Consider the following 23,258-nt stretch of genomic DNA (forward strand, 5'->3'; position numbering starts at 1 on the left):
ACAAAGCTGAGTCCAAACTATGCCCCTGCACTGCACTGCACTGCACTCTGATTCTTTGAATAAATCACAGCATTACAGTCCCCATTCAGTCAACCAGTCAATTCTGTAACCATCTGGAACCTGTTGATAAGATTGTCCTTTCCAGGCATCCTCATGCTCTAATAAACTCAGTTCTCATGCTAAAGTTTTACAAATCATTTTTACACCAACCACATTAAAAAGCATTCTGAAGGGTGCTGTGTTCTTTGCAAACTTCTGCCACTCATACAATATCCTGGAAGGAAAGAACCTATTCATATTTAGTGAACATTCAGTAGGACACCACCAATGTATAGAATAAACAAATAATAAGCACCAAAGCCTGGGTTAACTTTGCCACCAGGTAGTGTTTTTTTTTGAAGGGGCCTACAACGGTATTTCAACAGAAGTTTTTACTTACTGCAGGCCCTGTTCCTGGAATATCCATGCCCAAGCTCCACCTTGTTGACTGCTGCGAAGACATTCACATTGCAGCAGTCCTCCCCCAGTTCAAACAATTCCTAATTTTGTACATCAATTTACCATGGCATGTGTGAAAAATGACACAATTACATTGTCATTTGTTGTCATGCTAATAAACGGAACAGATTGTCTTGTGAGAAAATAGATCTCTTCATAAGAGATGTTGGTGTATTCAACCAAAGGTCAAAAGCGCACTTCTTCCAAAATACTTCATGTATTTTGATTTATATCCAGTCACTACTGCTGCATTTTACACTGGACTAATGTTTGCATGTCAGGAACAGATTCATTGCCAGATATGCTTTTTCAGTAGATCAGCAAATATACTTCTGCTTCTAATTGAAACAGTGGGCAGCTCCTCTTGCTAGTTCTGAGTGTATGTTTGCCCTCCCACCCCATTTGCCAGTGCCTGAGGGCACAGTATGTTTTCCTATTTCCTGCCAAGTCCATCCTCCCAAATATGGCAGCCCAGTTTATCTGAATACCTTCCAGCCCAAGTACTTATAAAAGAGTAGCCATAACCCTGTTTTTTGTACAGCACATGACCTTGGAAATGAAGACTGCATCACTAATCATGCGAAAGATCAAATGATGACACATTTAGTTCTGATAACTGCCCAAGGGTTTGCTGTCAAGCTTATTAATTTACTTCCATCGCACTTTCGTCGCAAGCAACAAATAAAAATTAAATCAAAGTTCAACATTTCTGACTAATATGAGTTAAAAAGGCAGTTACATAAATTGAAAGATTCAAATGCAAACCAGATAATCAGCTGATAAACACAGAGACTGCAAATATTACTGCTTTGATGCACATAGAATGCCGCTGCCTAGTGCCATATATGACAGTCCTTATGTTAAAGCATCAGTCAACAACTTGCATTTATATAGCGCCTTTGACGTAGTAAAACATCCCAAGGTGCTTCACGGGAGCGATTATCAAACAAAATTTGACACCGAGCCACATAAGGAGATATTAGGGCAGGTGACCAAAAGTTTACTCAAAGAGGTAGGTTTTATGGAGCGTCTTAAAGGAGGAGAGAGAGGCGGAGAGGTTTATGGAGGGAATTCCAGAGCTTAGGGCCTAGGCAGCTGAAAGCGCGGCTGCCAATGGTGGAGCGATTAAAATCAGAGATGCGCAAGAAGCCAGAGTTGGAGGAGGCAGAGATCTGAGGATTGTAAGGCTGGAGGAAATTGCAGAGATAGGGAGGGGCGAGGCGCTGGAGGGTTTTGAAAACAAGGATGAGAATTTTAAAATTGAAGTGTTGCCGGATCGGGAGCCAATGTAGGTCAGCGAGCACAGGGGTGACGGGTCAACAGGATTTGGTGCGAGTTAGGATACGTGCAGCAGAGTTTTGAATGAGCTCAAGTTAACCGTGGGTGCAAGGTGCGAGGCCAGCCAGGAGAACAGTGGAATAGTCGAGTCTGGAGGTATCAAAGGCATGGATGAGGGTTTCAGCAGCAGATAAGCCTATTTGGTATAAGCAAATGAGTCAGGAGATTGTAAGTTCAAATCCCACTCCTGGCCTTCAGAATATAATTTAAGCTGACACTTCAGTGCAGTACTGAGGGGCTGCGGCATTGTTGGGGATGCCATCCTTTGGAAGAGACGTTAAACCAAGGTCACGTCAGGTAAAGATTCCATGGCACTATTTAAAGCGCAGGGAAATGCCCCGGTCTTCTAGCCAACATTCCTCCCTCAAACAACACCCCCAAAACAGATTAACTGATCGCTTATCTCATCGCTGTTTGTGGGATCTAGAAGCATAGCAGCTGCCTCGTTTTCCTACATAACAACAGTGAGAGCACTTTAAGAGCAATTTGTGTGCGACACTTTGGTATATTTCTCGGAAATGTGATAAGGCGTGAGAGAGGAAAGCAAGTCTTTCTTTTTCTGACTGGTGGTTGAAAGGATGCAATAAAATTCTAAGATGCTGGAAATACATTAAAGATGCAACATTCCGGCTGTAGTCCCATCGTCAGAACAGCATATTACATGCCTTTTTACAGTGACTGACACCAGCTTATTCTGCATATTATACAAAGAATATCCTGTATAAACCGGTTGCATTATTTTCCCCCTTGTCCTTGAGTAATACATGAAGCTTCATAGAGTGATGCCAATATTTTACATCTCAATCCAAACAGGCAACAGACAAGTAATTAACTAATTATATCTGATTGGGTCCACAAGCTTGTGCTTCATTAAAGCCCCATGGTAGCCTATATATAAAATGTCAGTGTGCGTGCCCATGGCAGTGTGCGTGCCCATGGCAGTGTGCGTGCCCATGGTGATGGGCGCCTGTATTCAGGACAGCAGCTATTAACTATACCTAGACAACTGAAGTGTTGAGGAGAATCGCCACTTTCATTATATATATTTTTATATACTTCTTTTAAAATAATTGTACTGGAGGTGCTTAGTTTCATGAAGGCAGCATGATTCCTGATAGTGCAGCAGTGTGGTCACAGCAAGTGGCATGTGTTCTGCCAATGTTCTTTGTGCTCCCCGGAGAGTATCGTGCTGACTGCAGGTAGTTTCACTGCATAAAGGTGGTAACAACGTCTCAGGGTTCTGAAGGCTGTATAAAATGCTTTGGAGCACCGTAACTCCCACGTTCATTACACTTTACAGAACAATGAAAGAATGAAAGTGTGTTATAAAATCTGAATGGAGTAGAGAGAAGTATGGGTGCACATACACGCTCCACTTGCCTTCTCTTACAATCCATTCCCAACCAGGTTGTGCCCGGTCAAGTGGATCTAAAAAGGTCCTGTGATAGTATTCTGATCAACATTCATCACCACTAAAATAAGTTAACTGGTCATTTATCTCATTTGCTGATTATGGGATCCTACTGTGCTCAAATTGGCTAACGCATTTTCCTACATAATAAAGGTGACTGCATTTCAAAAGTAATTGAGGCTGTGAAATACCTTGGAACATTCTGAGGACTCGAAAGGTGTTATACGAGTGTACGTTTTTTTTCTGCTTAACATGCTATTGGAGGTTTACACAGTCAGTAGATAGTGTGACTTGCTTTATTATTTATTGACCATTATGCACATGCAGCTATGACAAGCAGCAGCTGAAAATAGATGGCTATCATTGACATTCTCTAATATATGAGCGAGAGATGTAAAAAGCAGCGTGACTGAATTTTACACATTGGTTTTGACATGCATAGTTACATCTACTTGACGATACATTCGTGTGCTTGTGGGGTGGGGGGGGATTTGACAAGAACTTGGACCTCTGCAGGTTTTTTATTGCTGAACTTTTTCCCATTTCATATGGAACCTCTATAATTAGTATTTTTAATGCCTGAAAGAATGTTTGAAATATGCTTTTGTTTCCAGACAGACCTACATATTTAATATTGTCCTGGGCATGAGACTCACTGCTCGGTCTGACAGGAGAAATCAGCAAAGCCGTTTTTTATTTTGAAAGCTGATTTTGTTTTGTGCTGGGGTTTGCAATTTGCTCACTGCGAGTACGGCTGATTTCTTCATCATTCAAAGTTCATTCACATTATATATTATTGTAACATAATTAAAATATAACCCCCCATGGGATGAAATCATGCTGCAGGATATTAGCATAACAAATGTTTTGTGCATTTGTACAATATTCCCTTGTCTACTATTTTAATGGAACCATTAACCTGTTTAACATAAGATAAAAGACTTTCATGCAAAGGCGTTAAGCATTTGGAAGCTTTTCTTCCTCCTTCAATCCACCAGTTCTTGAAACCCATGCTTTGCATCGCCGGATTACTGCTGATTGATTGACCTCATCTTCTACCCTGCTCTTTTCAATCTTGCACCTAGGTTTATTTATTTATTTATTTTTTTAAAAGTGCCTATTACAAATTTCGGGTTTGCAGTAGATTTTCTCTCAGGTTCAGCGTTAAGGCCACTCCTGTAAGTTCATGCTGCATCCCCTATGGCCTTTGCTGCCGAATACCCAGTTACATATTTGCGTGACCCAGGGACCATGATGATTAGACTCCTCGATGCGTGTACTAGATTCTATGATCGTACATGTAGTCACGTGCAATTCTCCTCTATTCCACAGATAAGAATAGTAAAGTAAAGGTAGACCCATATCACAGCTCTGTGTGTCAAGGATTGGGCTGTTGAGCTGCCAGTCAAATTTACCACCTCTAACTTGGTGTGGCTTCCATGGCAGCTACATTGTCCAACCAGCTAACCCACCTGCTATGCTCAATGAATGAAATCAACCCAACATTATATCTGATTTCTATCTCGAATGTGCTAACGATCCCCTCCATTGTCCAAGCCTGATATGGTATCATGAGTATATACAATTCTGTGAAGTACTACATCTGATACCCCAGCTGATAGACCTAATCAACATTCTCAGGTAGCTTGTGCTTTGCTGGGAGTTAACCCTTGAGAGCTGAAATTAACTATGTAGCAACATCATAGTAAGAATCAGCCTCAAAATTCCTTCTTGGCAAACAGGCAAAATTCTCAAAACATGACAGTGCCCTTTCCCATCTATGCATGGAACTCTGAGCAATGATTAAATATCTGTCTGTTGCCAATTTAATAGTAGATAAAAAGATGTGTTGGCACTTTGCTGCAGGGTCACAGCTGTGCCACGTACAATTTGAATGCAAATATGTGGGCTCAGATTCCAGGTGATTTGTATTCCTGAAGATGTGTATAAATCTCTCGGGAATCTCTCCTTTTTTCTGCTCTTTCTTTTGCATTCTCAGTTTCTTTTCTTTTTTGTAAATTATTTTATTTTATTTCGTTTTGTCTTTTGTGAAGTTTCCTTCCCCGGCCAAAATTCAGACCTCCAACGATGCTGTCTGTAACCTGTAGGATATGCTTGAGAGTGGCCTTGGTTAAAAGGTTGCCTGATTTTCCTTTTCTCTCCGTGCATCTTTAAATACTAAGTGAGGCGCTACCTCATTCAAAATGATTTTTAAAAATCATTGAGTACTGAGAAGATTCCATACACTCCCTACATATAGAGATGTGGAGATGCCGGTGATGGACTGGGGTTTACAATTGTAAACAATTTTACAACACCAAGTTATAGTCCAGCAATTTTATTTTAAATTCACAAGCTTTCGGAGGCTTCCTCCTTCCTCAGGTGAATGTTGTGGAAATGAAATCCTCGAAATGAAATCGCATTTATAAATCACAGAACAATGCTTGGTGATTACAGACAGTTTTTTCAACTGCCCGTTGCCAAGGCAATCAGTGTGCAGACAGACAGGTGTTACCTACAAGGTCTCCAAATATACAAATCACCAAAAAAAAAGAGATAGAAGGTCGGTGGCGTTGCGTCAGGAAATGCGTCAATGCCAGATTCATCAGCCGCACTCAGAAGACAGTCCAGAATGTCACCCGAGCACAACGCAACGCCATCAACGCTCTCAAGACCTACCGCAACATCGTCATCAAACCAGCGGACAAAGGAGGAGCCATCGTCATACAGAACAGAACGGACTATTGCAAAGAAGCATACCGACAACGGGACAACCAGGAACACTACAGACGGTTACCTGCAGATCCGACCAAAGAACACACCCACCAGCTCAACAAACTGATCAAGACCTTCAATCCAGACCTTCAAAGCATCCTACGCACTCTCATCCCACGTACTCCTCGCGTGGGAGACTTCTACTGCCTCCCAAAGATACACAAAGCCAACACACCCGGACGTCCTATCGTATCAGGCAACGGAACCCTGTGTGAGAACCTCTCTGGATACATCGAGGACATCCTGAAACCCATCGTACAGGGAACCCCCAGCTTCTGTCGTGACACTACAGACTTCCTACAAAAACTCAGTACCCACGGACCAGTTGAACCAGGAACACTTCTCACCACGATGGACGTCTCGGCACTCTACACCAGTATCCCCCACGATGACGGCATCGCTGCGACAGCATCAATACTCAACACCAACAACAGCCAATCTCCAGACGCCATCCTACAACTCATCCGCTTCATCCTGGATCACAATGTCTTCACCTTCGATAACCAGTTCTTTACCCAAACAGACCATCGTTCGCAGCAAATTACCTAGCTTTCAGGAGAACAGCGTCCACGACACCACACAACCCTGCCACGGTAACCTCTGCAAGACATGCCAGATCATCGACACAGATACCACCATCACACGAGAGGACACCACCCACCAGGTGCATGGTTCATACTCCTGTGACTCGGCCAACGTTGTCTACCTCATACGTTGCAGGAAAGGATGCCCCAGAGCATGGTACATTGGCGAGACCATGCAGACGCTGCGACAACGGATGAACGGACACCGCGCAACAATCACCAAACAGGAGGGTTCCCTCCCAGTCGGGGAACACTTCAGCAGTCAAGGACATTCAGCCACCGACCTTCGGGTAAGCGTACTCCAAGGCGGCCTTCGAGACACACGACAACGCAAAATCGTCGAACAGAAATTGATAGCCAAGTTCCGCACCCATGAGGACGGCCTCAACCGGGATCTTGGGTTCATGTCACGCTACACGTTACCTCACCAGCGAACAAATGTTATCTGTTTTTAATATAACGGGTCAGTTGCTGTCTTTTCTATGTTTCTACCTCTCTATCTCTGTTTTTTTTTGGTGATTTGTATATTCGGAGACCTTGTAGGTAACACCTGTCTGTCTGCACACTGATTGCCTTGGCAACGGGCAGTTGAAAAAACTGTCTGTAATCACCAAGCATTGTTCTGTGAATTATAAATGCGATTTCATTTCGAGGATTTCATTTCCACAACGTTCACCTGAGGAAGGAGGAAGCCTCCGAAAGCTTGTGAATTTAAAATAAAATTGCTGGACTATAACTTGGTGTTGTAAAATTGTTTACATATAGAGACGCACTCGAGCACACACACACACAAACAGGTGACCATAATGGAATAAATCAGTGGATTTCCTCACTGGTGAATTAAAAGATTTTAAATGATTAAAAAACTAAATAGTGAGGTGCGAAGTTACAGAAGACTATCTGCACATTCTGGGGTGGATTTTTACCATGCTGCCTGGATGTAAAACTGGCATTGCAGATCGGCTGTCAGATATAAAAACCGTCTGATTTTCATATCCATCGATTTCAGTGAAAATGAAAATCAGGGGCTCGATTTTAGGGTCGGGTTACCTGCGGGTTTCCAGCGGGGGGGCCCCGAAAATCCCGATCTCCGATCACGTGACTGGATTCGGACGAAATCCCGGCCACTTCCGGGTACCGCGCTGACGTGCGGGGCTGCGCGCGCAAGCCCCGCTGGTGGGAATCCCGCAGGCAATTAAAGCCAGCGGGGTTCCACTTGAGAGCACTTAACTTGCTCGTTGTGGTCAGTTAATGAGCTGAAGCAGCTGTCAAAAGAGGAAGTGTGGGATTTTACGTTCAAAGCAGTCAGTTTCCCACACTGGGGGAAACAGGACCCTTCAAACCAGGCGTGTTGCAGCCAGCAGACTGTGGCAGGTGCCAAGGTGCGCTCCACGGGGGAGCGCCCTCACCCACGCAGGAGGCCACCGCATCACACAGGGCAACCCCTGCCCCCCACCACCCCCCGGCCAAGCCAGAGGACAGACCGACACGAAACCGCAGCCCCAGTCCGAGGACCCACACACCTACCCTGCACAACCCCTCAGATCAACACCTGCCAGTTGGGTGGTGTGTGGACACCCTCGGAGGACGAAGAGCATGACCACCACCAGCAGCCTCGCAGTCCACGCCGTCCGCCGCAGAGACGTGGATCCCCCCAACACGGTGTGGTTGCACGCCCACCTGCACAGCAGGAGGGAGGGCTACCGCAGAGAGAGACGCGTCGCAGAGGGCACTACCCTCGCCACAGGGTCCACAGACCGAGGCGCAGCTCCCCGGACCTCTCCGAGCAGCAGTGCACAGGGAGGCGCAGATTCGCTCGACATGTAGTCGTGGAGATCTGCAGCCTCTTTCATGCCGAGCTGCTCCTGGCTGGCCCCAGCACCAACTGCTTACCTGTCGCTGGCAAAGTCACCACTGCCCTCCACACCTTCTCCTCCGCATCCTTCCAGGGTGCAGCCGGCAACACCGCCGATGTCTCTCAGTTGTCTGCGCGGACGAGCCCTGCAAATACACCTGCACCTACTCTGCAGTAACACGATGGGTGGCATCAGTGGTGGGTCCTCATAGTGATACCCAGGAGCGGGCATTATTGGACACAATGGACAGGATTCGCGGAGACATGGCAGTGGTGGTGTCAATATAATGTGTGCTGTTTGTGGCTCTGAAATTCAATATGGGTAACACCCATGACAAACCCTCAGACACCCTTGTGCACCCCCTTCATGCTGACGAGACGTTTGCCTTACCCTGCCTACTGCACATATGTGATGCATGCCCTGTGGCTGCAGCACAGGTGGTGGCAGGTTGAGTGAGGCTGGCCGTGAGGGAGATGCACGAGAGGGTGAGTATGGGATGGAGCCATGAGATTGTATGAGGATTGGGTCGCGTGTTAGTGGCAGGATGAGTACTGGCGAGGTGAGTGGGTGGAGGTAAGATGAGGATGGGGCGAGAGTGGGCATGAAGGCTGATGTGACAGAATAGTGTTGGCGGTGCCGAAGGAGATTTGGGGTGGGGGCAGTGTTGTGGCAGACGGAGTGTAGGGGAAAGACTTCGTGTTCTCACTGTGGCTGACCTACTGCGGTCATCGCAGCGCCTCCTGCACTGTATGCAGGTGGGCGATATGTTGGTGGCGCAGGTGACCCCCTCTGCCACCTCGAGCCAGGCCTTCTTGGTGGCAGAGGCAGGCCGCTTCCTCCCGCCCGCCGGGGGGAAGATCTGTGTCCTCCCCCTCCTCCTCACCCCATCTGATGATACCTGGGGTGAGGCATCATTAAACTGGGAGCAGCCTTCCCCCTGGGCTGCTCCATGCTGCAATTTGTCCCATTGGTTGCAGCATCTGTCAGTGGAGGACTGCCCCTTTAACTAGAGAGCCTCCAGCTGACAGATCGTACTGCGCATGCGCAGCCCGACCGACGCGCAGGCCAGCGCCGTGGACCCCGGAGGAGCAGGTAATTGATTCCTATTAGTGGGTTGCCTGCTACGATCGCGTGGGCAACCCACTAATTTCGCCGTTCGCGTTTTCGACGCTCCCGGAGGACCACCCGCTGGGAACCCGCAGGCCTGCTAAATTCGAGCCCCAGGTGTTTTCTTTTAAAAGTCTGCCAAAGCACAATGCCAGTTTTACATCTGGGCGGAAAATCGAAACTCCACATCTGTGTTTTGATGAAAGGTTTGCATAAAACTTCTCCCTGCATTTACTTCTTTCAGGCACTGATAGGTTGGCTGTGTGTTTACAGCATTTTCTGTTTATACTTCAGATTTCCAAAGTTTGTAGGGCTTTTTAAATCTGTATCTGCACACTCGTTTCTAAGACAACAGAGACTTGGGGATGGGGGAGGGGGTGAGCGAACTGGTGAAATATTGAACTCCAGTCACACAGCAGTACAACACAGGTTTGTGGCAATGGCTTCCACACACACTTGAGTTCCTGATAACATTGATTTGGATGAAGAAGGCCTTTTGATCCATTTGATCTCATCCTTCCCCTATATGAAGCCTACTGTCTTCTCACTTTAACTTCTAATGTTAGTCTTTACACTATAAGGATGGGCCAAATGGAGACCAGTTGGTTTGCCACAAGACAAAAGGAAACTGGACATCCTAAGCCTTTCTCATGCACCTTCTGGTAAAATTGGTGGAGGCTTTGGAGCAGCTCTCCAGCTCATCCTCTGAGCTGCAAAAGATGCTTGTTAATGTGATGAAAAGATAAAAAGAATTCTTTAAATACCCATTGATTACAATGGTATAACCTTTGACATATAATGCCACAGAATATATAGGGTATAGATTTGTGGAAAATGGTATAAATGTACTCTCGCCTCTGAGTAATACTAGGATTTAGTTAAAATGTTAACATCTATTGAGAAAAGCATTGCAAGCCATATCTGAAATCTTTAATTAAAGCAAAGACCCCATTAATTCAGATTCTATTTCAATTTAAAATGTTAATTAAACATTAAACTGAGGGTGTTAAAAATGATCTAAAAATTCTCTCATTAATACCATGTTTTACTCCATATTGAAACCTCCTGAGCTTGCTTCTTCAGCATGTTTGTATTCTAATAATTTCAGTCACCAGCTCCTCATCCACTGCACTGGAAGCAGCAGGTGTTTCAAACAAATTCACAGGCTGGGTACAGCACAAACCTTCCCTAAGAATTATTAGTGTTAACTAGTCCACTCAATCACTATACATTCTATTGAATTTTGAATCCGACTTGGGCACTTTGCTGGTTAGTGCAGGCTACTTGCAGTCAGAATATATCTATACAGGAAATTTCAATATCTTCCATAGTTTGTTTGCTTATTGTGGACCTATCTGCAGTTGAGAGGTGCCTTATTCAGTTGTCATACACATCGACCAATGTGAGTTCCATTAGCGTATGCCAACATGCCTCAACACAATTCTACTGTATCAGACAATGGGCTCTCTGACCTTCTCTGAAATTCTGAGCATCACCATACACGTACAGGAGCATTCTGCAGCTCCCATCAGAAAGTTATGCAACATTTTCATATTCTGTTAAATATTATATTATCAGTCTTGGCCCTGCCCTCTGCCTTGCCTCCCTCCTTACTTTCAAAACCCTCCTTAAAAACCTCCTCTTCGTTCCACTCCACAATTTTTCTTTTCTTCTTTATTACTTTTGTTTCTTTACCACTGGAGTGCTATAGGCCTGGCTCGTTCCACTAAGAGAAGTAAATTTGATTAATTTCAACTAATCTCCTAATAAAAGCTGCTAAGTTTAGAACCGATGGCTTGAAATACTGCATGTTAGCAGCTCCACAGAATATGCACATAAGTACCACCAAAAGATGCTATATTCTATGAGTTTGAATGTGGTGGGGAGGCTACTGTTTCAAAGCTCCTCTTTCTAAAAGGCTGCACAGAATCAAATGCACCCACCTAATACACATGAGTATGAGACCGACTCATCAGTACTCATTACAGCATCGACTCCTGTACTCAAGTCTATTCTATAAACCAGGTACTGTAGTTACTTCCACAGCTAAAATTGACCTGCTATTTTTAGAAGATGTTTATTAACACATCCTCATTTGTAATACTGATTTAAGAATATTAATATTAGCGATCTTATCATCAACTGCTCCAAAAGTAGGCAAAGAGCTTGTTTAAATTTGAGTGCCTGAACTGGTAGAGTTCCGTGGACTGAAAATGTTGAAAAGGGTGAGATGTACCGTACATGGGCTTTGATCAATGTAGCAGTAGTAATAGGATATAGCTCCATGTTGTCTCCATGACAATTTCACACAAAAATGTTATCGCAAACAAGCTACACTCTCACTTCTCCTTGCTATGGTCTGGGGAGGGGGAATAATAACAGAATCATTCTTCTGGTAAAAATGTCAGGGCTACAGCAAAACATCCAGTGATGCAGGATTACACATCTTTTCAGATTCGTCCAACACACCTACTATCGGCTTCAGCTTCAAATAAGTGATGGCTCAGTCAAACAATTTCCTCCACACTGGATTATAAAAACCTCTCAACACACAAGGATAGTATTTTTAAAAGGAATTCCCAAATGATTCCTTTGTGAGGAATATTCAATAAGCTACATTATTAACAAAAGTGTTGAAATGTAAAACAGAACAAAACTAATAAGAGCGAACCTTTACTTTTCTATTCAACCAGCTAACATATTCTTTTATCTTTTTCTTCTCTTTTCTCAAAGGCAGAGAGATAAGCTGGGGCACTTTTCCACAGGTGGCAGTCACACTCTGGTAGCTTGTCCAGATGGCAATTCTTCCATGTGTGAACCTGGGTAGTGAGAGCAGGCAGGTGATTTAACTATGGGGTCATCAAAGAAATGAAAGAACTTGCATTTATATAGCTCCTTTCAGGACCTCAGGATGTCACAAAGCTCATTACAGCCAACAAAATACCTTTGAAGTATAGTCACTGTTGTAATATAGGAAACGCGGCAGCCAATATGCAAGGTCCCATAAACAGCAATGATGTTTTAGTGATGTTGGTTGAGAAATAAATGTTGGCCAGGACATGGGGCGGGGGAGAACTCGCCTGCTCTTCTTCGAATAGTGCACCTGAGAGGGCAGACGGGGCCTCAGCCTGACATCTTATCTGAAAGACGGCACCTCCGACAGTGCAGCGCTCCCTCAACACCAAAGTTTCTTGCTGTCCTCACATGTGCCATTCCAACAGCAATAACAATCAGAAGAGGAAACACTAAGGCCAATTTTATGCCTCCAACACACCAATGGCAGGGATAAGTTAACTCAGCACTGACCAGGGATTGAACCTGGGAATATCCTCTGCGTATGGCTCAGTCCTATCTACATGCTGTATTTACCCATTGAATCATTGGGGAGCTCAACACAATCTTTTAGTATTGTACCTGGGATAAAATTATGCAAATAAATCACAAAGTACCATCTAATAATGATTAATAAAGTTTTTTAACCACCAATTTTTCCCTTAATGAACAAAGTAAAGGCAAATTTTAGTAAAGCACATTCAAAATAGGTCAGTCTTTAGCAGGATTTGTGGTTGAAAAATCATTCCAAGGTTTCTCCTAGAACATTGACATTATTGTACGGTGAGAAAGCACAGTCTGCTCCACAAATTGAGCCACCAAATACAATATGGCCTTGTATTCTTCGTTCCCATATCTTGACCAAGCTAGACCAATGCAGCCAGTGATAATTAGATGTTTACCAATAAAGGAGCAAGAATTAAAAGGACATCTCAACTTGTCCTGCTCTCGTATAGTTCCTTTTGACCAACTCAAGATTGGTCAGGAAATGGTGTACGGCATGGGCAGACATAAAGAGAAGCGAGCACAGCATGTGGCACCACAGTAATGGTGAGAGGGATACAAGCCTGATCCTCATTATTACTGAATTCCCAAATGTCTCAAGCTTTGCTGCTATGGTGAGGCTATACAAAGAACCTCTAAGCTGGTCACCTGTTGCTCATTTTCCTAACCTCAGGTGGTGTGTGGCCAGGGAGACAAAGAAAAAACAAGGGAACAAGATTGTTTTCTAAAAAAAAAGAAAAGTAATAGCCACCTGGGGCCTATGAGCACCAATATGCTGAGCCATGAAGCAGCAAACTGTGAATTGGCACCCATAATTCCCCAGATGAGAGGCTCCTAAAGAAGAGGTACCAATTGGAGGCCAGGGAACAATTGCTCTGCACTCACCCCAGACCCTCTCCCAATTTCTAGCTTGTTGCCTAAGGAGGTTCAGTAGAAGTTTGGAAACCAGTTGCCTGCCCTGCATCTTGGGTAGGGTACAGGGCACGGGTGTTGTAAGACTCCATAAAAAAGTAAAAAAAAGACAGAAAGTTAACAAAAAGCCTCACAAATAAAAAAGCACTCCCATTTTATTGCAGTGCAGTGTTACAGCACTGTGACCCAGGAAGCAGCTTCTATTTTATTAAAATCTTTGTCCAAAAACATTGTAAATTAATAAAAGGCTTATTTTCATTGGAGACCTGATAACCAGACCTACGAAATAATTACATGAAAAATATGTTCTATTTGTCAGACCAAAAAAAATGAAATAATCTCGCAGTTCAATTTATAAAGGAGCAAATAATCACCTAAACAAAAGAGCATTAATTAAACCAGTAGTGAGCAGATGTGGAACGGATATAAATGAAATTTAAGCTGTTTAAATTCATTATGCTGTAAAGCTCTATTTTGTTATAGAATATCTCAGCACTCTTTTTTTTTAATTAAGGAAGATATGTTTCTAATGGGTTCCACATTGCAATAAAATACAAAAGCAGAAATGTTTGATTTTCACACTTCAGTTGCAAGTGCACGACAGGAGGAAGATAATAATTACGCCACTAGTCATGCTAAAGTAATTTTTTGACTGCAGGAGTTTGAGTTCTGGTGCTACAAAACATTTGTTTAAAATTAGTTGCACAAGAAGCATCGCTAATTAGAGGATCCTTGAACTAGCACAAGAGAGACGTGACGAGGGAGATTGTGATGGGAGCTTCACCCACTGGTCGAGCGTATCAATAAATCATGGGCACCATCCCCTGCAATGTCCCAATGTGCACGGCCAGCAAGCAGATTGGCAGCTGCACCAACTTGGAAAATTGTTCTTTCTACGGTCAAATTCTTTGGGGATCATGTGGAAACTTGCTGGGATTATTACTGTCTGGAACAGATCAAGAGGTAGGCACAGAAGAGCGTGGGTGGATGATGTGATTAAATGGACGGGCGTAACTTTGGGCCTGATGTGATTCCCCTGTACAGAGACCGAAAAACATGGAGAATGCTGGTCAAGAACCTGTAGACAGGGAAGGCATGTAGAGAGAGAAAAAGTCACATCTCATTCTAGAAGCACAACACAGTGTTTGAATATAACTTTCACTTGCAGCTCACCAGGATCAATCTGTTATCTGATGCTCAGTTCCCCACATACCTTTATACCCTGTTTATCTACCACGGCACCCAACTACTGTAACAGAAATGGCAGCACTGCCATAAGAGGTACCAAAACCTTCCTTGATAGGCAAAGTGTCCTCAGCGGCAACGGTAAATGGCTGCCACTTGCTATCTGATACATCATTTTAAGTTTGGCCATGAGAGTTCCGAGTCCTCAATCTGCCTGTAAAGACCAGTAAGGTGATTTGAACATTATTGGACTACATGCACCTTCCGCAGAGATGATCTTGGCCCAGATCGTCAAAGTCATGAATGTGACTTTGTAATAACTGTTCATGACCATTGCTTTAAAGCCATATTTGCAAGTGCAGCTATCTAGTGGTCACCAATTCCACTAAGGTAACTGTTTCATTTTCCAGAGTAGATATAAATGGGATAATAGATGCATGTTAAGCAGAACAAACAATAACATTTTTTTAAAAATCCATTATACCTTCTTGCAACTCACTATTATTTTCCCTATTGAGAAGTAATGACCATCTTGAACGAGAAAAAGCCCAGCCATATCCCCCTGACCTTCAACAGTGCCATCATATCCATGTCCCCCACCAACCTCTTGGGGGTCACCACTGGAAGCATAACTGGACCATCCACATCAACACCATGACTACAAGAGCAGGGCAAAGACTCTGCAATGAGTGGCTAACCTCCAGGCCCCTCAAAATTTATCCACCAACTACAAGGCTCAAGTCAGGCATATGACAGAATACTCACTACTCGCCTGGATAGGTGCAGCCACAACAAGAAACTCAACACCATCAAGGTTAGAACAGTTTGATTAGTTGGTTGCCCCACCACTGTATTCAGTATCCAGCCCTTCCATCACTGATGCACCGTGACTGCAGTACAATCTACAGAATGCAAAACAGCAACTCTCCAAGGCTACTTCAGCAGCACCTCCATTCCCTGCAAACACTAACAGTGAGAAGGACAAGAACAGCAATGTCATAAGAACACCATAACCTCCAAATTACCCTCCAAGGCACAGCCTTTCCTGACTTAGACACGTATTGCCATTTCTTCATCAATGTTCGGTCAATATGGTGAAATTACATTACACAATCATGAGAGCACGATCAGCACAAATACTGCAGTAGTTCAAGGAGAAAGCCCAATACCGCCTTCTCATGGTAACCAGGGATGAGCAATGATTACATCTCAAAAAACCCATTTGTAGCCCCTTCCGTCCATCCCTTTCTTTGCTCCCTCAGATGACAGATTCTGCTACCCCAAGCTAAAAACAGGAATATTCAAAATATTGAACTTTTTTGAGAGTATCTGATGATTTGACTCACCTGCACATAGAATTCTGAACAGTTCCCCTTCTGAATTTATCCTTCTTGCTTGAGTATGCACAAGTGTCACAAAAATGATAAGTGGAGGGAAAAATCGAAATATTTGGAAAACTCACATGCCAGCAGAGTTTGTATTGATTATGTTGGCATGTAAGTGAATTTCTCTGTCAGTAGAAGGCTTGATTTGCTGACCTGGAGACTGTTCACATGATGATTTATTGTGGGATGGGAAGAAGAGCAGAGCACTCCATCTTAAATAAGCATAGATTTAAACTGTGATTAAACTTTATTTCAAAACTGGATATCATGTTATCATCAGTTGATGTTAATGGGCACATTCCCTGCATATTTAGCATTGATGTGAAGCGATTTCTACTACACTAGAGGTCAAAATTACCACTTGCGATGTCATTGTATGAATGCTTAATGTGCTTGCATCAAATTGCTACTTTACAGGAGACATCAACCCATTTATTTCTTTTGTAAAGCGCAAGGGCTCCCTGGATGACTAAAGATATAGAGTTTAAAATGAAACAGAAAAAGGAGGCTTATGACAAATGTAAGGTTCATAATACAATAGAGAACCAGGCTGAATACTGAACATACAGAGGAGATCTAAAAAAAGAGAATAAGAGGAGCAGAGAGAGAGTATGAGAATAGATTAGTGGCGAACAATAAAAGACTTTTGGGTTCTCTTTTATAACATATAAACAGTAAAAGGGTAATCAAAGGAAGCATGGGACCAATTAGGAACAAAAAAGGAGATCTTCTTGTGGAGGCAGAGGGCATGGATAAGGCACAAAATAAATACTTCGCATCTGTCTTCACTAGAGAAGAGGATGCTGCCATTGTAGCAGTAAAGGAGGAGGTAGTAGCGATATTGGATAGAATAAAAATAGATAAAAGAGGAGGTACTTAAAAGGTTGGCAGTTCTCAAAGCAGAAAAGTCACCCAGACCAGGTGGGAATGCATCCTAGGTTACTGAGGGAAGTAAGGGTGGAAATTGGGGAGGCTCTGGCTGCAATCTTCCAATCCTCCTTAGATATAGGGATGGTGCCGGAGGACTGGAGGATTGCCAATGTTACACCCCTGTTCAGAAAAGGGGAGAGGGATAAACCCAGCAATTACAGGCCAATCAGCCTAACATCGGTGGTGGGGAAACTTTTAGAGACAATAATCTGGGACAAAATAAATTGGCACTTGGAAAAGTATGGGCTAATAAATAAAAGTCAGCACGGATTTGTTAAAGGAAAGTCTTGTTTGACTAACTTGATTGAGTTCTTTGATGAAATAACAGAGAGGGTTGATGAGGGTAGTGCGGTTGATGTTGTGTATATGGACATTCAAAAGGCATTTGATAAAGTTCCACATAGTAGACTTGTCAGCAAAATTAAAGCTCATGGAATTAAAGGGGCAGTGGCAGAGTTGATACAAAATTAGCTAGGGGACAGAAAGCAGAGAGTAGTGGTGAACTGTTGTTTTTCAGACTGGAGGGAAGTATACAGTGGTGTTCCCCAAGGGTCAGTATTAGGACCACTGCTCTTTTTGATATATATTAATGTCTTGGACTTGGGTATAGAAGGTATAATTTCAAAGTTTGCAGATGACATGATACTCGGAAATGTAGTAAACAATGTGGAAGATAGTAACAGACTTCAGGAGGACATAGACAGACTGGTGAAATGGGCAGACACATGGCAGATGAAATTTAACACTGAAGTGTGAAGTGATGCATTTTGGTAGGAAGAATGAGGAGAGGCAATATAAACTAAATGGTACAATTTTAAAGGGGGTGCAGAAACAGAGAGACCTGGGAGTGCACATACACAAATCTTTGAAGGTAGCAGGTCAAGTTGAGAAGGCTGTTAAAAAAGCATATGGGATCCTGGGCTTTATTAATAAAGGCACAGAGTACAAAAGCAAGGAAGTTATGCTAAATCTTTATAAAACACTGGTTAGGCCTCAGCTGGAATATTGTGTTCAATTCTGGGCACCACACTTTAGAAAAGATGTCAAGGCCTTCGAGATGGTGCAGAAGAGATTTACTATAATGGTGCCAGGGATGAGGGACTTCAGTTATGTGGAGAGACTGGAGAAGCTGAGGTTGTTCTCCTTAGAACAGAGAAGATTAGGGGGAGATTTGATAGAGGTGTTCAAAATCATGAACGGTTTTGACAGAGTAAATAAGGAGAAACTCTTTCCAGTGGCAGACGGGTCGGTAACCAGATGACATAGATTTAAGGTGATTGGCAAAAGAGCCAGAGGCGACATGAGGAAACATTTTTTTTACGCAGCGAGTTGTTATGATCTGGAATGCACTGCCTGAAAGGGTGGTGGAAGCAAATTCAACAGTAACTTTCAGAAGGGAATTGGATAAATATTTGAAGGGAAAAAAATTACAGGGCCACGGGAAAGAGCAGGGGAGTGGGACTAATTGGATAGCTCTGTCAAAGAACTGGCACAGGCACGATGGGCCGAATGGCCTCCTCCTGTGCTGTACCTACTATGATACTATGATTAAGTATCTGTGCAACAGCATCGTTGGCAATAATTTATACTCTTGTATTCAGTATAACTTGAGGGCACAGTCGCCAAATCGTACTTTACATTTTAGCAATCAGTGTGAAAGCACCTCAAGGAGGTGACGTCACACCACTCCGGTGTCACACATGGCTGAGACTGGTGTGAAGACAAATTTTTAAAGTTTTTAATCTTCAAAGGTTAGTAAAGAACCAACTTTTAGAGATCCATCAGTAGAGCATACAAGCATAGAGTTTGGCTTTCCCTGACCAGACAGTGACATGGCACTGGCAGTACAACGTGGGTCCATCATTTCCACATTGCACTGAGTCACATACTGATCTCTAGTATAACTAAATATCTGTAGTTACTGCATTTGCAAAGAAACAGTATGTGTAACAGTAATCCTTATGTGTTGCTTGGATAAACCATGTACTCCCTATAGTGCTTACATCAGCCACCAGAAATTTCTAAGTCACCATTGCAACAAAACATTCTTTTTTTTGTATTTTTTTTCTTGCCTATAGCACAACTGATGAGAAGCCAATACCCCATTGCATTTTCAGTGTAACTACTTGTTTTATGTATTATGGGCCTATAATCTATTTTTGAAAATGCACCATATTAAATGTGAAAAACCCAAATTTTCTGGGCTTGGGGGACAGCAGATCCCCAGATCTCCACTAGGAAATAAATCTGTGCTTTCAACACTTATCTTTCTCTTTGGGTTTCCATGTTTATCGTATTTCTTTGTTCTAAGGACGTGAAGAAATGTTGGGTATACCTACAGCTTATGTTATAACCCTGTGTGCCACTGCACTCCCAATGTGCAGTCCACTCCTGAGATTTTGCATTAAAAATAAATTATTCAACAATTTTCATTAAGTAACATAAATAACAGAGCAAAATGGGAATTCAGTATTAAAAATTTGAATCATCGGATAATTTCAATTAGGCAACTTTGAATTGAGAATAGACTGTAATTATGCGCTTTCACATGTTGATATTCAGTTGTTTTTAAATGATCTGTTTTTGTGGTGTGTTTGTGTGTGTGACCTTTTGCTAATTTTCTAATGTGGACGGGTCAAAGCCGATAGTTCGGGTAAGTGGTTTGTGGCAGAAACTGACTTGTTCTCACCCAGATCTGCTTGGAAACTGGACATTTCACAGCTGCGGGACTTTTTATGTAAAACTCAGGCAGTAAATCACATTACACCAAGTGCCAAGTGTAGAAACTCATTGGATGCTGCACCGTACCAACTCATTGGTCCTATGCAGTGCAGGTCATCACCAAGGGGTGAGAAGAACAGGATAGAGGTCAATTTCAAGCAAAAGGTCCTGGTTATAAGATGTCAAGCCTGGGTTTTAAAAACCACCAGTTGAGAGTTATCGCTTATACTTTTACCACTATCAGATGCTATTTATGGGTTGGATTTTTCAGCAATGCAGTACATTTTACAGTATCAGGCCATTTGCTTTGCTATTACATACTAATCTTATCAAATCTCACACACCAAAAATACACTGAAATCCTCAAACCACAATTCAGTCATTCAAGCTTAAAGTGCAACGAAAGCCACAGTTAATCTCCCAAATAACATAAGCTGTGACCTCCAACACAACAGCACTTACATTTCCATATACTTTGTCACCAGTATATGAGGAACTGAGAAATAGATTACCATATTGAAGAAAGCAAGCTATGTATTTAGGCACAACATAACCACTCCTATTACCCTGTAACACCACTACTAACCCAAAAAAATTTCATAAACAAATTGAATATGTTCATAGAAAATTAATCAGCAGATCCCCTGATAACAGTTGATAAATATAGTGTAGGTGTAGTACTGAGCCATTCAGACCAAGATGATCTCAGGTTCAGTCCTGTGCTTAATTAGCTGAATTCATCCAGGATAGTGTTATTGCCCTCAGTGACCCAGAGCGAGGAAGGGATAAAATCAGCCAGGGTTCCTACTCCCGACTGCTGTCCAGTAACTCCTGCTGGAAAGTGCATGTGTATGTGATCGGAGAGGATCAGGTTTTAGCTACGACATCCCCCACAATGGTATATAGTCTGGCAACTTCAGCTCTCTAAGTTCAGTGAAGAATGATCACTTCGGCAAAGTAAGAGAGAGCTGCTGGTGCTCAATGGAACTGTATTCAGTTCAAACCCTTACTAACCTGAAAGGGTAACTCAAATAGGTCTTTGATGGTCCTTCCCTTTTGCAAAACATCAGAGCTTGATTAATTCATCCACTCAATTTTTTAAATTGGGAAACCTAAACAAGGTCCACACTGCACGACACCAACAACATTGAAAACAGCAGAATGCAAGATCAGATAAATCAAGGTGTGTGATGGCAATTGTAGATTGTAGAAAGGAAGGAAGGTCTGAGTGAGGCAAAGGGTTTCACGGTTTTCAAGTCCAGAGAAAGAAGAGAGTTACAATGGGAGACAGAGCAATAAGTCTTCATTTCAACACAGTGACAATGCAGAAAAGAAGTGCATGTAGGACAGAATATTTGAAGTTTAGAAGGAACAAAAGAAGAAAGTTCAGAGGAGCAATAACCATAGTAGAATTGAAAAAATTTAGAGACACAAAGAAAATTGAACAAGGAAATTTCAACAGCAGCTTTCCTGTGAGGTCTCTTCAGCAGTATGCTAAGAAAGCATAATTGTCTTCCTTTATTATCAGAACTTAAAGCCTACTGTACAAAATCTCTGGTCTTCCACACAGTCTCAAGAAGTCATTGTAATCTGTTTAATTCTGATTTGGTCTATTTGGAAACCTGTGAAGCTAGATAATGGACAGACCACTTGGTTCTGCTGTTGTATGAACATTCACTCCTGCTCTTCATCAAGACACCCACTGAATGTCGAGCAGGTGCATATCAGATCCGATTCCTTAAGGGCATGAGAGACATCTGAGTAATTCGAAGCAGCTGGCACTTTTAATGCTCCTGCCAATGAGTTACAAATACTATTTCAATGCTCACGTCAACGAGACAATCACTGAGCCTTGGAACAAGAAACAATAAAGATGTCACTTTGTATCTTGAAGTTTTTTTTGACAAAAGGCCTGGCACATGATTCCTCTGGAATAAACATATTATAGTGCAGGACAATAATTAGTAAATCAAAACTCAGTTTGTTTTGACAGTAGCAACAGACTGGTAGAAGTCTTACATTTACAGGTATTGAGTTTCTGCAGATTAACTCTTGCAAACTGCCTTTGTTAGGTGAAAACAAAGGAAGGTGAAAGACTTGATAATTACTGAGCATTAATAAGTACTTCACATCAGTCTTTACCAAAGAGAAGGATATTGGAGAGCATGAGAATCCTGAAATGGTCATGAGCGAGATGAGAGATATTGGGCATCATTTTAATCCCAAGCCAGGAAGGGGGCGGGGGGTCAAATTGCGGATGGGAAATCCGGAAGTACGGGTTTCCCGGACGTCCTTACAATTTTGACGAAAGGACGTCTTTAATTATTTTTTGTCGGTTTGCCGCCCGACTGTGTGGCCTTATTGACAGGCTGGTCTCAGTCGGACATGACAGCAGCCAGAGAGAGGACGTGTTCAGGTAAGTCCACAGGTAAGTCTTTGTTTGTATGGATGGGGGGGAGGGCTTGGGGGGGGCACGGGGGCATGGGTTGGCACAGGGGCATAGGTTGGCACGGGGTCGTCAGTCACGGGGGGGAGGGATTGGGGGGTCAGTCACCTGGGGGGGGGGGGTTGGGATCGGGGGTCATCGCGGGGGTCCGAGATCGATGGGGAGGGGGATTGGGTATCAGGGTTGGGGGTCCATGGTTGTTGGAGGGGGGATCGGGGTCGGGAGTCCGCGATCAGAGATCGGGGGGGAGGGGTCAGTGATCATTGCGGGGGGCGGGGGTCGCTGCAGGTAGGCTTGTTGGGCCTGGGGGAAGCACTCCTGCTCCCCTGGGCCCACAAGCTGTGCCAGAAAGGCACCTACCTGTTAGTCTCGGGCCTTCTCGCCTCCTTTCAAGAGGCGTAAAAGAGAAGGCCCAGGATACCGACCCCCTGGGGTTGAAATCGGAAACTGTGGGAAAGTGGAGGCTTGAAGCCTCCTTGAAAGGTTTTAAGGCCCGACCCGCCTCCTGGGAGCAGGTTGGTCGCCCGCCCCCTGTGCCGCCCCGGCGAAAACAGGAAATGGCCGGATCTGAAATGGTTGCAATTTTGAATGCCCCCCATTCCCAACCCACTCGTTTTTCACTGTTAAAATCGTGCCCATTGTGATAGATAAAAGGAAGACTTTAGATAAGTTAATTAGGCTAAAGGAAGACAAAGCACCAGGGGCCAACATCCCAGAATCCTGAGGAATGTGAGGGAGGATATTGCTGAGGTTCTAGAAATTATATTTCAGGGT

At 43.4% G+C, this 23,258-nt stretch overlaps 1 protein-coding gene across 1 annotated transcript in view; it reads right to left on the reverse strand.

Annotated features, from left to right (window-relative positions):
* Nucleotides 1–23,258, reverse strand: part of camk1da (calcium/calmodulin-dependent protein kinase 1Da) — a 354,041-nt gene that overhangs the window by 249,110 nt on the left and 81,673 nt on the right. The gene's annotated exons all lie outside the window — the stretch shown is intronic.

Source organism: Heptranchias perlo, chromosome 24, assembly GCF_035084215.1.
Source record: "Heptranchias perlo isolate sHepPer1 chromosome 24, sHepPer1.hap1, whole genome shotgun sequence".
In the NCBI taxonomy this organism is placed as follows: domain Eukaryota; kingdom Metazoa; phylum Chordata; class Chondrichthyes; order Hexanchiformes; family Hexanchidae; genus Heptranchias; species Heptranchias perlo.